General features: G+C 53.5%; 1 protein-coding gene and 1 pseudogene across 3 annotated transcripts in view; both read right to left on the bottom strand.

The window, feature by feature from the left end:
• Positions 1-5,768, bottom strand: part of CD82 (CD82 molecule) — a 51,974-nt gene extending 46,206 nt beyond the window's left edge. For 2 of the 3 annotated variants that reach the window (XM_037069048.1, XM_037069050.1), the window contains exon 1: positions 5,641-5,768. The gene's annotated coding sequence lies outside the window, so the exon portion shown is untranslated. Of the gene's footprint in view, positions 1-5,317; positions 5,420-5,640 lie in introns of all 3 variants that reach the window. The other variant, XM_037069049.1, reaches the window with a different exon arrangement.
• Positions 5,769-12,524: 6,756 nt separating this feature from the next.
• LOC119002970 (isocitrate dehydrogenase [NADP], mitochondrial-like) lies at positions 12,525-13,728 on the bottom strand (annotated as a pseudogene).
• Positions 13,729-16,580: the final 2,852 nt, after the last annotated feature.

Below are 16,580 nucleotides of genomic sequence, written 5' to 3'. Positions count from 1 at the left end.
GTCTGTGACACTGCCTGTTGTTCCTTCCCCACTCCTCTGGGCTGAGCTCGGCAGGTCCCCAGGCAGGCTTCTGGAGCACTTACTGCCTGAAGAGCAAGAAAAACGGCCTAGAGGGCCGCCTCCCTGAAAAAGGTCACTCTGCAACTTCAGAGCCAAGCCAGGGTCTGAAGCCAGGCTTCCCAAAGCCCAGCCTCTGGCACTTTGTCTACTTCCCTGCATTGGCTCTGTGAGCCTAGGTCTAGAATTCTCAACAACTTCCATCCCAGATCACCCTTCAACATATCAGGAAAAATCAGGAGTGGAACCCAAAGAACGGGGGCAGAAGCTCCCACTTCAGTGAAAGAAGATGGGTGAGAGTGGAAATGCTTCCCACTTGGTGGTCTGGAGGGATAACACCAGGTGGACTTCGTGGAAGAATGGGCCTCCCATTCCCCCAGCTCTGAGCCTGTGCCCACACATGGCAGTAGCACCTTCCTCAAATAACTGCTGACTTGAAGGTGCCTTTTCTGGCCAAGTCAGAGTTCACTGAGGACCAGTGTGGCCCCTCAGCTGGAGGAAGTTCAGTTGTTCCCCTCTCATGAAGGGAACAAGGGAAGCTGAAGCTCCAGATGAAGCAATCCCAGGCCAGGGGACCATTCCCACATCCCTAGACCCAGGATCCAGGATCCAGAAGGCCTGAAGGGCAAGGCAGGGACACCCGGACCCTGCTTCCAGGCTTTGCTTTGCCAAAGAGTCACCAAGGATCTGGCACAGAGCTGGGTCCTGCTGAGATGCCCCAACGAGAATCACTTATTCATTCAACTGTTATTTCCTGAGTGCCTGCTGTGTGCCTGGCCTGGAGCCAGAAGTCAGGATACAGACAGACAGGGCAGTCCCAGCCTGGGGACAGTTCACGGAGACACTCAGTATGCCGCAAACCAGCTGCAAAGAGGAAAGTACTCAGTGTACATAGCACAGAAGAGGGGGGGCTGGAGAAAATCTGCCATTGACGTTCAGACCTACTTCCCCTCAGGAAGCTTAGAGTCACACTGGGGAGACCCAGCCACCCCCAGGAAGAGCTGGGGAGCTCCACACAGCTGGAAATGAGTAGTGTCTCGGGGTGCACACACACTCATGTTGGAGAGGCTTGGAGAGTCCACACAGAAGTACCTACTAGGGAATGTCCCTGGAGGCCTGCAAAGTAGCCTGGTACAAGCTTTGAAAGATGGGCCAGAGATAGAAAAGAACAGCTCTGACTTACAGACCACTCACTGTGCGCCAGGTATAAAATTGCTAAGCTTCACGTATACATTTTTGTTTTCTCTCACGTCCCCTTGTGAGATACAGTAGTTACCGTTATTATCCTCAATTTTCAGAGGATAATTTTCAGAGGAAACTGAGGCTCAGAAAGGGTCACAGCTAGAAAGGAGCAGGGCCGAGATCCCTGCCCCAGGTCCAACTCCACCACCATGCTGCACCACGTCCCTGCTTGCAGACGGGCAGCAGGTAGGGGCACGTGCTTCTGTTCTGTATCGAGAGCCTGTGTGGCATGTGTGTGTCTGTGCACACACATGCACGTGCCCGTGTGCTCACAGGACCCTACTTTACAAATGACAGATCTGGTTATAGAACCTCCTGAGAGCCAAGAAGGGGATGGGCCATTGGCAGAGCAGGGGAGGGAAGTCCAGAGAGGAGGAGAAACTAATGGAAGGTCACACAGCCTGTCGACACTCAACACTGTGGTTGGAAGGAACTTCAAGAACCAGGAGATAGGCCTCTTCCCTCCCCTTGGCGGCTTCACCATATCAGCACAGAGTGAATCAGCTGCGACAGGAAAACCATGGTGTGGGGGAACCCCAGGGGTGAGTCAGGAACCAGCCAGGCCCCAGACATCGCCTGGGTCTGTGTATGGCTCCTCCTCACAGGCAGCATCGAGGGTGAAGGGAAGCGGGAAGCAACAGGTACCACGCCACTTATGTTTACCTCTGGACTCCCCTCCTGGCTCCTTGGATCCACGCTTAGAGGAGGGGAAGCAGTGTGCAGGGAAGTTCCTGCTGAGATTAAACCAGCCCTGCATCCTAGTCCCCGCCTTGTCCCACACAGGGGCCCAGACTCTTCTCTCCCTCCTGCTTCTCCCAGGGCCAATTCCCGATGGTTTGATCTTCTTTATTAAATCATAACCACCATCCCCCAGCTTCCCATGGGGTGGAGGAAGTGGGTATAACAGTTTGGAGGAAGAAGTCAAGGCCAAGCCCAAAGCAGGAGGTGCCAGCTGGCCCCAGAAGCCCCAAATCCAAAGGAATGCTCAAGGCTTGGGTCTGCTCAGCCCTGTGCCAGGAGGGACTGTCTGGTCCTCAGGGGAAATGGGGGTTGGGTCTCAGGGTCAAGGGTGGAGGGGAAACGGGGTGGCGGGGGAGGGTAGAAGCTTCCATTCAGTGGCTTAAAACTCGGAGGTCTCAAGAGAGAGGGGACTGTCCCACATGGCAGAAACTTCACAGGAGCTGGGGAACCAAAATCCACCCCCACACATGGGAAATTTGTGCCCCACTGGCTAACCTCTGACCTGGGCCCTCCCTCAGCTGGGGCTAGAAGGAGAGAGACACAAGTATTTCTCCCCATCTGCCCTGCTGCCAAACCCGCTGCTGACTGGCTGAGCTCTGCCACTTGGCCCAGATGTCATGGCAACCATGGGGCCTCCTTGGGTGACTCCCTCTCTATCATTCTGTAGCACTCATCACCCTCCCTGGCACCCCACCCACCCACCTAATCTAGCACCTTCCTCAGCCCCTGCAGTGCACCCTGATCTAGCTAGAGTAGGGAACAGAAAGAAACATAGGGCATACACTGGGGCACTCTCTCCTCTACCATGTCGCCCTGGGTCCCTCCCACCCCTTTTATGGCACCTTTACTATCCCCCAGCTACAGATATCCCCAAAGCCCCACAGGCCCCTTCTTCCCCATCACTTCATTATCCCCTGACCACTGGGTCACCCACTCCAGAATACCTAAAGTGCCACTCTGGCCCTGGCTGGTGTGGGTCAGTGGATTGAGTGCTGGCCTGTGAACCAAAAGGTCACCAGTTCGATTCCCAGTCAGGGCACACACCTGGGCTGCGGGCCAGGTCCCCAGTTGGGGGCATGCCAGAGGCAACCCATCAATGTATCTCTTGCATATCAATGTTTCTCTCCCTCTCTCCCTTCCTTCCCTTCTCTCTATCTTAAAAAAAATAAGGTGTCACTCTGTGTCACTGCCCAACTCAAAAACCTTCAGTAGCTATTACTTTCTATAAAACAATCCAAATAGCTCACTTTGGCATTCAAGGCCTTCAATGGGTTGATCCAATTACCATTCCCCCTTCGAATCCTTGCACAGTCCCAACACTTCAGCTGGACTGATCGACCCAGAAGTTTCTTTAAATCTCCGTGAACACACTGACCCCCTTGCCTTTGCCTGTACAGTTTCATCTGCACCAAACACTGGCTTCCCTGTGGCTGGTGGAACCCTCCTAATCCTTAAGGCCCACCCGAACTCCATCATTCCAAGAAGCTTTCCTGAAGATCTCTCTAATCCTTTCTTCATTCATCTCTATCAGAGTCAAGGGTATCCTTGTCTTAGTTCCTTCCCAGTCAGTAAGCAACTAAGGATGGGATCAATGTGTCATCGTTTGTCACCATCACGTGGGGGAGAGAGTGGTGGGGAGGACTTTCCAGTAGATGCTTACTAAGCCCTGTTTGAAATGGACACCTTCCCCCACAGGCACCAGCTACTGACCTCTCCCTTCCCACCACACCACACTCTAATCTCATGTCACTCAAATGCCGAAGAGGGGAGCCTGTGGCCCCAAGCTGATCCAAGACCATCCGGGACTTGGGAACCCAGGTAGAAAGTCCCTCTCAAGTCTCACCAAGTCTAAGAAGCTCCCTCACTCCCTACCCTACTTTCTCCAATGTCTCACTTCTTTTACGTACCACCTCCCCCCGACGTTCATTCTCTTTCTCTCTCTCCTCTACTCAGTGCACTCTTCAATCCATGGTACTTTCCAGCTGGTTCCAAAGTGTAGGGCTCATGTCCCCAGGAGATGCAGGGAGCCGGCACGCAGTATACCCAGTCTCCTCCAGCGCCCAACCCTGATCAAACAGATAACAGGTGCCCCGCTGCTTCTCTTTCCACCCCGAGCCAAGTGGGCAAGAGGAGCTGGACTGCAGCCCCCAGAGCAGACTGGATCCGTGGAGTCTCACCTTGTCCAGGGCCCGCCCCTGGGTTACCCTCTCTGGCAGAGGTTTGGGGAGGATGGGGAGCCCTCACTGGCAGCAACTCAAAATGAGGGCAGAGACCAGGTCTGGCTAGTTCACCTCTCAAACAACACCCAATATATAATGGGTGCTCAGGACACATTTTTGTGTTTATTTAATTGGATACCCACCAACCTCAAGCAATATTACGGAACACTCAGCCACTCTTTGGTCCAGATGACAATCTAAACCTCAATCTTGAAATGGACAAACTGATGCTGGTGGCAGGTGGCAATTTCTGCCTCTTGTGAGGTCAGGAGGGGATGCACCCTGCTTCTGACCCTTCAAAAACAGGCTTATTCTCAGGCAGCAAGCCAGCCTGCCACCTGCCCATCCACATCAGAGCAGCTGGCATGTGGTGAGGCCTCACTATGTGCTTGGAGCCTTGCTAAGTACTGTACACTCATTATTCTATTAAGTCCTCACTACTGACAATGGCGCTGTCATTATCCCCATTTTACAGATGAGGAAACGGAAGCTTAACGGGGGAGTGAAATCCAAGTCAGTTTTGTCCCAAAGCCCAAGCAAGCCCTTGACCCCTGGTTTGGGCTGCCCAACGACCATGGACCTGGCACAGAGCACCCACAACCACTGAGGACAGAAACCCCTAGACCGAAGAACTATCCCTGGGCATGCAGCAAGAGCCCCAGGCCCTGGGCTTGACTCTGGGACCAATGTCTGGCTGGGAATTCCCCTTCTCTTCCACAGTCACCAGATGTCCCCTGCTTTCTGCTCTGAGTCTCTCAGGCCAACTCACCTGGAAAAGCCCTTGGAGGGGTACAAAAGCCCCGTTCAGTTTCCGATCCAAAGACATACTGGGCTCTCAGAGTTGGGGGGAAAGGGAGACTGAAATCTCCCAGACTTGGGCCCCATTCTTCCTGGGCTTGTGGGTTCAAGCCCCATCCAAGTAACTAGTGTGACCTGTATAGCAATTCGCTTCACGTTTACAGAGACTTGGCTTTGCTCAGTGCCATTCTGCAGCCAGAGAAACCGCCGTCTGGGCAGCGCAATCTGAATACCTGTGGCTGAACTGCATTGGTTCTCACCTGCCAGCCTTTGCCTTCCGGGGTTTTAACAAGAAAGGGCAACGAGACCGTGAAGTTCACCTGGTTCAAACTCCTTTTACTGGAACTCGAGAGGTCCAGAGCCTAGGGCAGGGATGAACCCGGGGTCACGCAGCTGGTACTGGCGGAGCTGGGGAACTGGGGTTCAGAACTCCGGAACTTAAGCTCCTTCTCGCCCACCAGCTGCCTTCGTGGCCCGACCTGTCACTTGTTCCGAGAAAGCTGCCCAAGCGCGCTCTGGAAGTGGTGGCGAAAACTAACTTTGCTACTGGTTGCCGATCGACCTCCCCTCGGTCCCTTCTCACCTGCTGGTTCTGGTTTTCGCTCGGCGCTGCAAGACTGGCGTCGCCCTCTCGCGCCCCAGTTAGCGTCCAACTGCGCAGCGCTGGGCTCAACCACTCGGCCCCTCCCGGCGGTCCTCAGAGAAAGCAACTGCCACGGCCAAGCCCCGCCCCCGATGGAGAACACTCCCTGAACACGCCCCCTGGCTTCCAGACGCCAGTCCGCCAGCCCCGCCCCAGGGTGCTGCAGGAATGTAGCTTGGCAACAAGCCCTACCAGGCTCCGCCCACCACGGCCTCCCTGCTGTAACTCTGCCAGCCCCGCCTCCGGCCCTGCTGGGGGTGGGGCCCCGCCCCTTGCCCCCGCCCCTTGCCCCGCCCCGCTATGGCCTCCAATATATCCCTCCAGCCCCGCCCCTAGGCCCACCGTGGATGAGGTTTGTCCCTGGGCCCTCCTCCTCAGTCCTCTTCTCTGTGTTCCTCCAGCTCCCGGCGATGCCGAGATAAAGCCTAACCCCGGCCTGGCGGGGTTCCGAGATTGGCCCTGCTGGGTGGGGAGCCCCACTCACAGTGCTACCTAACGGTCCCGCCTCTCCTCCGCCTTGCCCCCGCCTCCATCACATTCTCCTCCCCGCAGACCCTGGCCCCAGGCCCTCCTTGGATGAGGCCACGCCCCAAGCACGCCCCTTCCCCGCCTCAGCGCCTACCTGATCCGGTCTTGTCCTTCCAACCCAAACTGCACGCGGGCCGGCCGGCGGTGGGCCCCACGCTGGCATTCCAGGGAGGGTGTATCCGGGTCCAACCGGTGCACGGCGTAGGAGCGGTTTGTGTTCCAAGTCCAAACCTCTATCAGGAGGAGGCTTGGGCTCAAGCGCTTTTTGAAAATACTAACATTACCACTGATTAAACTCTTGCCAGAGGCCCGGCTCTCTGCCAAGCACTGTGAAAACCTACTGGCTCCTGAACTTGCACAACTCTATGCAGATGTTGCGCCCATTTTACCCAAGAGTAACCTGAAGCTGAGAGAAGAGAAGTCGTGGCCTCTGAGTCTCACACTTGGAGGTGTGAGCCGGATCTTGTCCCAAGCCCTGAATCACAGGCTTGAGGCCGCCCCAGCTTGCCTGGGCTGGCTGGCCCCTGGAGAAGTGGCCTGGGCCAGCCAGCATTGGAGCAGCGCCCAGTAGGCTCTCTGAGGTGAAGGAAGAGGCGCGAGTTGATGAGGAGGGTGGCAGGAGGGATTGCTGGCCTGAGCCCTCAGAAGCTGGCTTTCTCCCTAGAGAAGGAACCAACCTCCCAGAATTAAGATGGGCTGCGAAAGATCTTCAGGTGGCAGTGGGGCCCCCACCTGCATTCCAGCCCTCTGCATTCCCAGACTCAGAGACCAGCTTCAGGCAGGTTACCAGGCAGGTTACTGACCAGGGCCATTTACCTGTGCAGTTGACAAAGCTCTTTCATTCCCATTATCTCATTGGCATCTCCCAAGGGCGTCATTCCACGTGGGTGGAGTAGGTTGGGAACTGGATCCCAGGCCAGCATGGTCCTTCCCAAAGCACGGTCTTTGGACCTGCAGCGGCGGCGGCACCTGGGAACTTGTTAGGAATGTGTGTTTGGGGGCCGCATTCTAGACCTACCAAATGAGAAACTCGGGGGAAGGAGCCTAGCAACTTGTTTTAGGCTCCCTAGCAAGGCCTCCGGGAGATTCTGAATCCCATCAAGTCTGAGAAGAAGTTTGGGTGGTCTGACAACCACACAGCCCAGGGAGACTTGTGGCCCAAGGCCGGCAGGGTAAGGATCATCCAAACCTGTAAAGAACTTTTCTGAGTTTATTCAAGCCAAAACTGACTACTGTTACTGGGGAGCAAGATCTGGGATGCTTTGGAGGACAGTTTTGCCGTTTCTCTTCTGCGTTTGAAACTAGGAGGGAAGTAAGGAAGGTTACACGGAGGTGGCGTGAAAGCAAGGTGGGGGTTGAATTACAGGATGGTTAGGATCGTGAGGGTGATTATGATTATTCCAAGGTGTGTTAACATCTAGATGCACTAGAACAAAGCACAGGGCTGGCTTCCGACAGATGCGAACTTCCACTAAAAACATCGTGGGCCTGGGGGTGACTACCCACCGTAACCTGCCCAGTTAGGGATTTATGATCCACCACCCTGTGAGGTTACTTTCTGTAGAGCCCTTCTTTCATCCACAGTACTTCACTTCTCTTTGATAAGCCCTTAGAAAGGTAGTAATAACACCCATCTTGAGTGTCTGTTGAGGTCAAATCTGATATTGTGAATGAACCATTTGCCCATTCTTGCACCCTTTGTATGTTTGAGAAGTGTTCTTTTTCCAGCAAAGAGTTTTCTTCAGAGAATCTGCACACAAATTGTTCTTCCCATGGAGGGACACCATCTATCTTGCAAGAGGCCAAGAGCTTAACTAGCTCCCAGCTGATGTCGATGCTGCTGGTTCAGGGACTGTACTTTGAGAACTACTGTGCTGTTCTGTCCTGGGCTGGGTTCCTCGCCAGCCCATGGCTCTAAAATGCCCTCCTCTTCAACTATGCTTCGTGTCCCCTCCCCTCAAGCTGGGGGCGTTTGTGCTGGTAACTGGAACTTGGCAAAACAGCTGGATTCCATTGCCCCCCCCTCCCCCAGACAGACATCTCATCACACTAGTCCCTTCTGCTACCCCTTCCTGTCTCTGTCACTCCAGATTAGAGATGGGGGCAGCTGTGGCAACACGGAGGGCAGTCTGCATGCAGCTTCTGGAATCTCTGCCATATTCCATGCCCCCCCCCGCCCCCACCCCCCACTGTTACTATCCCCTGGAACTACCCTGACATGTTAATAGTGCAAATGAAGGCCCACATCCCTTATCTACAAACCTTTAACAGACTGGAAAAAAACACACGTTTACTCTCCTGCCTTGAGAAATATTCTCTGACGACCAAGAAGGCCATGTTCAAATTTAGAATTCTTGTAGTCTTTGGGATTCTGTGCAGGGACATGACAGCATGGGGTGGGCCAGCCCTGACCCCAGCCCTCAGCCAGCCCACCCTGATTCTCTTCCTGGCTCCACATCTGTCTTGTGCTACAAGTGGCCGAGGACCTAGGCGTATGAACACCCCAGCCCATGTCTTGCCTATAGTTACCAATTGGTCACCCCTGGAGGAGTGCACACAAGGCCACATCATACCCTCAGAAGGGCGGGCCTGGGGAAAGTGCTTGGGTAAACCATAAAACTGGCCTTGGGTCCTTTGGCAGAGATTTCCAGGGTTTTAAGCACCTAAAGCCATGAGCAAGGTGACATGGGTGACCTCTGTTTCCCAGGTCCATGGGTGGCACTGTGACTTCCCCTTGTCTCCCAGCACCGAGCACAATGCTTGCGCACCCTGGAAGCTGAAGGGACAGTCATTGAGGAGATGTGTGTCTGACTGCTTTACTGACGTGTCAGATTGGGTTTGTTCTCCCAGCATTTCCTCTTTCCAGCGAGAGTCAGTCTTTGTCCTGGCTCACCTGGGCATTCTGCCAGGCGAAGAGCAGAGCCGCCTGCCTCTAGAGAGAGACTACTTTCATCTTTTGTGAAATTCTCCCATCCGGCCAGAGGTGAAGCCGGCAGTTCTGGAGTCAGGAAAAGGGGTGAGAACCACTGTAGAAAGTGCCAATATCAAACAGCCAACGTGCAGGCAGGGAAGATGGTGGGGTAGCAAGATCTCAGGAGGATATGGCCATGGGGTTCCCAGCTTCTCAGAGGATCCCCCATGCCAAACATGGCCCAGAAGCTGCAGAGCAGGAAACCGGACAGTTCTCATGAGCAAGAACATGGGTGTCGGGGTCCCGTTGATGCCTGGGCCTGGGTAAGGCCCCAGGACTTATACGACCCTGCAGGGAGGGAGGGAGCGTGGTGCATCTGTTTCCTATCGCTCTGTAACAAACCACCCAATCAGTTAGCCCATAAATCTGCAATCTTGGGTCCGTTCAGTGTGGAAGGCTTATCTCCGCTCTGCGCAGTGTCAGCTGGTCCAGAGGATCCACTCCCAAGATGGCGCTCTCAAGTGGCTAGCAAGTTGGGGCTCAGCCAGAGCTGGGGACCAAGGCCTCAGTTCCTCTCCATGAGGTGTCCCTGCGTGTTGCGTGGGCTTCCTTATTGCAAGACAGAGAACAGGGCAGAAGCACATGGCGTTTTCTGATCTAGACTTGAATCATGTAGTATCTCTTCTTCTGTATTCTACTAGTGGGGGCAATCACAAAGGCCCACCCAGTTCAAGGGGAGGGAACACAGTTTCTCTCTCTTGATGAGGGGGTGGCAAAGTTCAAGAAGAGCTTACAGGACCGAAGATATTGTTGCACATATTTGCGGGCCAGGGCCTCAGTCTGGAAAATACCCACTATCCCAAGCAGGGTGTCAGAATGACTGGAGTAGAAATTCCTCTGTGGGAACTGAGAGCCTCGATTAAGCTGATTTAGACCCAGTGATTCAGCTTCTGGGGAGTTATCCAAAGAAACCCAAAACAGTAATTCAGAAGAATATATACATCCCTATGTCCACTGCAGCACGCAGTAGCCACGATATGAAAGCAATCCAAGTGCCCATCAATAGACCAGTGGATAAAAAAGCTGCGGCACATAGGAAGTGAGCTGATTTAAAGAATGGAGCAAACAATATTTCTCATGTAATGATTTGTACGCAAGTGAATAAGCTGCACCGTGGACAACCAGTACTTCCGTACTTGGGATCTTCTTCCTTCAGGGTCCTCGGAATACACTCAGCACCTCCCTCCCCTCCACTGTTTCCTGAAAGTTCCAGATTTAAATAGCACTCCTTCGGTCCTTATAACAATAACCCGATGGCGTACCGATGATTATGATGTCCATCTTCTGGATGTGGAAATAGGGGCACTGAGAAGATCTGCAACTTGCTCCAGGTCATTCAACGAGTGATGGAGGAAAGAGAAGTGAAAGTGGGCTGTAACTCCAGTTTTCTGTTGCGGAAACTGAGCCCTACGGGTAAGGACCCAGCTGGGCAGGACACAGGTACCCAGATTCTGAGCACCCAACAGTGAGCCACATGGTCTGTCCCTCAAGGCTTACATTGGTCAAAGAACCACTTACATTGGTCAAAGAACCGCCCCTACGCCATCCTGCAGGGCCTCGAAGGGACCCTGCTCCTGCTGGAGTAGCAGAAAGAGCACTGGTCCCTTTTGCAAAAATCTGCCCCACATTCTGCCCTTTTGCTGAGTCTCTGGCTGGGAAGTGGTTAATAGCAGTTCCTCAAGCAGGGCTATTTTTAAATCTAGCCAATTTCTGCATTTGTATGGGCTCCGTGGGACCACACTTTTACTTTCCTCTCCAAAGGACCCAATGAGGATCTGAACTCTAAACCCATTATAACTGGGTGGTAGCTGGGACCTGACCCAAGTTTCTGTTGCAGACTGAGCCACTGGTTTCTCTGTCTCAGGCATGTAACAAAGATCTTTTAGACCCCTGCTCTGCTCCCCCCTCCCCCCCACCACGTCTGAAGGTCCGGGAGTTGATCCCACCCACCCTGGCCTCAGGGGGCTTTTGGCACAGTGGGGAAGCTGATTCATACCCCCTGCAGAAGTGCCCCCCATTGTTACAATAACAATAGCGATGACAAGAACAATAACAGAAGTTATCATTTTTAAAGTAAGCTGTTTGTTTCCATGCACCAGATGTTTTTAAATGTCTTTGAGGTTTTCTTTTCTTCTTTCTTTCTTTCTTTCTTTCTTTCTTTCTCTCTGAAGAGAGTTTAGTAGCTAATACGGCAGGCAGCACATGTCCCAAGGCTGATGAAAATTACAGTATGCCAACCCTACCGATTGGTTAAGGTAAAACACACTGTTCCTGCCTCCCGTCACCATGAGAGGAGACGCAGATACCTCTAAAAACATTTTGCTTGTAAAAACTGTCCCCTAGAAAGGCCCCCTGAGAGGGTGGGGAGGCTTCCCTCTTGCACAAGTCTGGGGACCAGAGCCCACAGCAGGGGCTTTGCCCCAGGAGGCTCCGGAAGCATCCGTTCTGCTTCATGTTGCTGAGGCCATGGGTGCATCCTGTCGACGTAACGAACCTCCAAACCTGTAAGAATTTTTATCAGTTTATTTGAGCCAAACTGACGACAATTGCCAGGAAACAAAACCTCAGCAGACTGAGGAAACGCTCCAGGAAGTTGCAGTGTGCACCTTATTTTATACGCTAGAATCAAAAGAGAAGACGGAGGTGGGTCCCCTGAAATCTGCTCATGTGGATTAGGGAAGCCACATGAGCAGAGACAGGGAGACAGGGAAGTGGAGGGACCTCTGCAACTGGAGGAAAAGTGAAATGACAGGCGCTCCTTTAACACAGGTGGGTACAGGACAATTAACACTCAATAATTAACGTGACACAATAACAAGGAGGGGATTTGTGATCTTCTGGCGTGGCGCCTGTGCTTGGAAGGGCCCCAGGGAAAAGGATATCGGACATTCCAAAGGAATGTTGTATCCATGCAAAAGACAGTGGACAGGCTCAGTTAAGGTAAAGACTGACTTAATGTCAGAAAAGGTTCCGGCCTAGGACATGACTGCTGCCTAAACTGCTTTTAGTCAATTTTAATTTCAGGCCATCTTTTTAAAAAAATTATTTAATTATTGTTCAAGTACACTTTTCTGTCTTTTACTCCCATCCCAGCCCACCCCCCCCCCCCCAGTGCTTCTCACCTCCCTCTCATTTCCACCCTCCTTTGTACTAGTTCCTGTACATCCTTCCCCTTTTCCCCCTGAAATTCCCTCTCCTCTCCCCTCTGGTCGCCGTCCCCCTGTTCTCTATCAGGCCATCTTTTGTGGTTACTTTCGGCCTCTGAGCTGGTAAAGCTGCCATGCAGGCCTCCCTGGAGCTTGTCAGGTTTAGTATGTGGCCCCCTTTAGTCCATAGGCCCCCCTAAGGCTCTGGTCGTGGCTCTGCTCCCCACCGTCTGAACGCACCCCTTCTCCAGGGCCTGAGAAAACCTGATGGGCCCTGACTCGGTCCAGGCCACGCGTCCAGGCCAAGATGCTAGTGATGGGGTTGATGCTGTGAGGCTGGCCCTTCCGCTGCTCCCAATGGTGGCGGGTGACTGTCCCATGAGTAGCCTCAGTTTCAATGGTCTTTCCATCTGGGCGCAACCAGCACGGGGATCAACAGGCCAAAGGAGTCAAAGCCCTGGCCCAGGATGTCCGACCGTACCCCCCCATTATGGGCCTTGCGGGCCCGCACACAGCCACCCGAAGCCTTGATGACCTGAGCTATCATGTCATCAACGAGCCAGTGCTCATTCCAGATCTTGCTCTCGTTGCACTCGGTCTTACAGCATTTGTCAGAGACGTCCAGCATGATGTCCGCGAAGCACCTGCTGCAGGCTTTCCGGATCGTGTTCTCATTGCTCACGTACAGTGGCCGCTTCTCCTGGGTGGCTACTGGAAGCAGCTGTGCATAAACCCCAGATAGACTCATCCATGTTGGGTGTGTCCATGCCCACGCCATCGGCAGGGAAGCCGTGCGCCTCCGGCTTGCTCCTCAGCACTGCGGCCATCCTTTGGGGTGAACACCATCAGGAGGGGGCCAGCCCGATCTGCCACACAGACTGTGGCCTTGCATCGGTTGCCATGGGCGTGCCTGCCAACGGTGATGGGCTTGGTCCAGCCAGGAACAAGGCAGAGGGTATTTTTGCAGAATGGACTCCCAGAAGACAGTCCCACCGAGGATGTTCCAGATGGTTCTGTTGGGACTCTTCCACGTCTTCTTCAGCTCAAACTTTTCCACACGGACCTCACTAGGGCTGATGGAGGCACATTCGACGGCTGCACTGTACTTCTGGTGGCCACTGCAAGGTCGACGGCGACCTGGTCTTGCCTGGGTTTGGGAGCCCCAGGTCGGAATATGTGAGCTGGACAGGTGTGCAGGGCAGGATGAGTTCCTCCCTGATGAACTGCCAGATAATATGTGTCATCTGGTTGTGTCCATCTCCACCACTGGCTTGGCTGCCTTGAGCCTTTTGTCGGTGTAGTGGCATCTAGGCTGGTCCTGGGGCTTGTCAGGGCTGCCGGTGCCCAGGCTACCCAAAGCCTGTAGCTCTGTGGAGTGAACATAGGCCCCACTAGTGGCCCTCCATCCCGAGGAAAGCAAACCGGCAGGTGATATCCCAGCACAGCCACTGTGACAGCTGCCTGGCAGTGGGCTCAAAAAATGTCTTTGAGTATTTTTAACTGATGGATAACTAGCATTTGTGTAGCAGTTTACACACTGTGAAGCTTCTAAAGAAAAAAACTGTGGCACTTGGGTCATTATTTGAAACTATTAAATGACGACTCCCCATCTGTAATTTCCAGTTACACCTGCTGTTCTCCCTTTTGGGGTATCTGCTCAACCCTGGCAGGGTTGGGCATCCCACACAGTCATGAGCCCACACCCCAATACAGGTTAGCTCATTTACTTACAGTTAAGATGAATGCATAAATTGGCTAGTTGTTCGCATATTCCAAACCAGCATACACAAACACAACCTTTAAAAAGTCAGAAGTTTAGAAATGACTTAAAATATTCAATATGTTAAAAAAAATAAAAAAAATTCTAGTCTACAGCCATCCCACCCTGAATGCACCTGATCTCGTCTGATCTCAGAAGCTGAGCAGGGTGGGGCCTGGTTAGTGCTGGATGGGAGAAATTCTATTACTTTCTCCTTGAACTGTAGCAGAGCATTCTGGAGACCCCCTGCCCTGGCCTCCACCCCCACAGGGCACCGTCGTTGTTACAGCAGGAAACAGAGAAGTCTTCTCGGGACACCCCTGAGATGGGGGGGAGATGCCACAGGAAGCGGGGCAGACAGGAAAGCTCTCACACCGGCCGCTGGCTGCAGGCGTGCAGGACCAAGCTGAAAACCTTCCCCAGTCAGGCCAAGGTTAAAAGGGACACTCCTGGGGCCCCATGAGGTGGGCATTCTGCCAGTTGTTACAGGCAAGAAAGGCAAGACTCGGAGAGTTGAGTTGAACAAGTTTTGAATTTGACACCAGCCTTTCAAAATTGGGAAATTTCACATTAACATTTAGATTTCTAGCTTCTCTTGAAAAATAGAAAAATCCAAATGGCCCAATGTGTGTTTCCACGGGGCAGCAGCTGGCTGGACCGGCGTGTGGGTGCCCCTTCGGCCATGCTATACAGCCCCCAGCTGGCCAGTCCCCACCACTCCACGTGGCCCACCAACCTGCCTTTCTCATTTGTGTGACCTGCCTGTCCCTGTGGGCGGCTGACTTTGCGGTCCCGTCTCAGCGGATGGATACTGGCTGAATCTGTGAGCTCTCTCAGCAGCAACAGCAGCAGCAGCAGCTCCACACAGACCTTTGCAGGAAGACAGGGAGGGGCACCACGTTCTTTTGCTCCCTACTCTCTCCCACCCACCCCGTGAAAGCTGCAGTGTTAGCACGGCCCTCCTGTGAGAGCTGGTTCAGCTCCAGCCCCTTCTTGGCTAACTTCCTGGCCACCTGACCTTAGGCACGCCTCTTCTTCTCTCTGGGTGGGTCTGCTTCCCCCTGTAAGCTGCAGACAATGCATACACCACATTTGCTATTTTAGGGCCCTAGGACAGACTAGTTAGTTGTCTGCAGGTCATTACTTTCACCAATGTGAGTAGAGTGAGGCAACCCCCCTCCCCCCAAAAAACCACTCCACACTCTTTCTTCCCAAATGAGCCTTTATTGCCCTCTGGTGTCCATAGCACGCAGCGCAGCACATCAAGAGAAACCTGGAGAGAGACAAGGCGTGGAAGGGCTGCAGGGACAGGGGGCTCCACCTGGTCCAGGCCCCGGGACCAGAGCGGAGCCCCGGCAGCAGGGCCAGGTGAGGGTAGACATGGAATCAGGTCTCCTTAGCAGGTTGCAACAGCAGAGTGCCCTCCCGAGGGAACTTGGAGTGTGGGACTTACAAGCTGATGCTAGCCAGCCTACGGTCCCCCGTACCCCCCGCCCCCAGTTGTCTGGAGGCCTCAAGGATCCAATTACTCTTACTTAATAATGGTGATGGGATAAAATTAACTATTGGCACTATATGCACAGGAAGTATAATCTGGTTGTTAATGCAAAATTTTTTCTATAAGGCACTTGCAAGGCCCCCTAAATTGTTGAGGTGGGGGGAGGGTTGAGGTGGGCTGGATAGCCAGGTTCAAGCTCAGTTTCCAGGAATAAGGCCTCAAATTATACTGCAGAACTGGCCTAGTAAGACAGCTGTCACCACCATCCTCCATCTGACACCATTTGTCCCAGGAAGCCAACTTTGCCCCCTGGAGGGTTATGCAAACCACCACCAGGAGGCCACCTCTGTCACACCAGCAAAACACAGCGGCTCCCAGCAGAGCCTGTTCCCTCCACATCCAAGCCCTGCACGGGAGTGTCTGGCTGGAGGAGCCTAGGCCACTCGCCCATGAGTCTGGTTGCGGGGGAGGCTGGGAACTAGACTTCCGATGCCCACTTTGGGTGGCAGAACTTGTAATGTGGGGATGTCGTCAAGTCTAGGGAGACTATTCACAGGACGTGAGTAAGGCACCTCCGAAGACGACGGAGGCCCATCACAGCTCCCGCTGCTGCTGAGGGGCGCTGCCTCAGCTAATCCTCACACTGACCCCCTGTGGCGGGAACACTCACCATCCCCATTTTATGGAGAAGGAAACTAGGGCTCGGTGAGTTTATAAATGATTTCAATAAGATCTCACAGCTGGTGAGAGACAGAGTTGGGAGCCAGCCGGGGCTGCCTGACCCAAAACCCCCTGGGGACGCTACAGCGCCTCCTTAAATACGCCTCCTTTCGAGGGACCATGTCCCACTTACTGAGGATGGGCCATAAAGTCCAGGCTGAGGGCCTAGAAGCGACTTCAGTGGGCGTCCATTTTATTTTATTTTATTAAAAGAAAATAAGATAAATGTATTTTCTTTATTTTTAGAGAGAGGAGAAG

Source organism: Sturnira hondurensis, unplaced genomic scaffold, assembly GCF_014824575.4.
Source record: "Sturnira hondurensis isolate 20B ecotype Veracruz unplaced genomic scaffold, ASM1482457v3 Scaffold0018399, whole genome shotgun sequence".
Classification (NCBI taxonomy): Eukaryota; Metazoa; Chordata; class Mammalia; order Chiroptera; family Phyllostomidae; genus Sturnira; species Sturnira hondurensis.
Note: the sequence above shows the minus strand (reverse complement) of the source record. Positions and strands in the feature narration are given on the sequence as shown.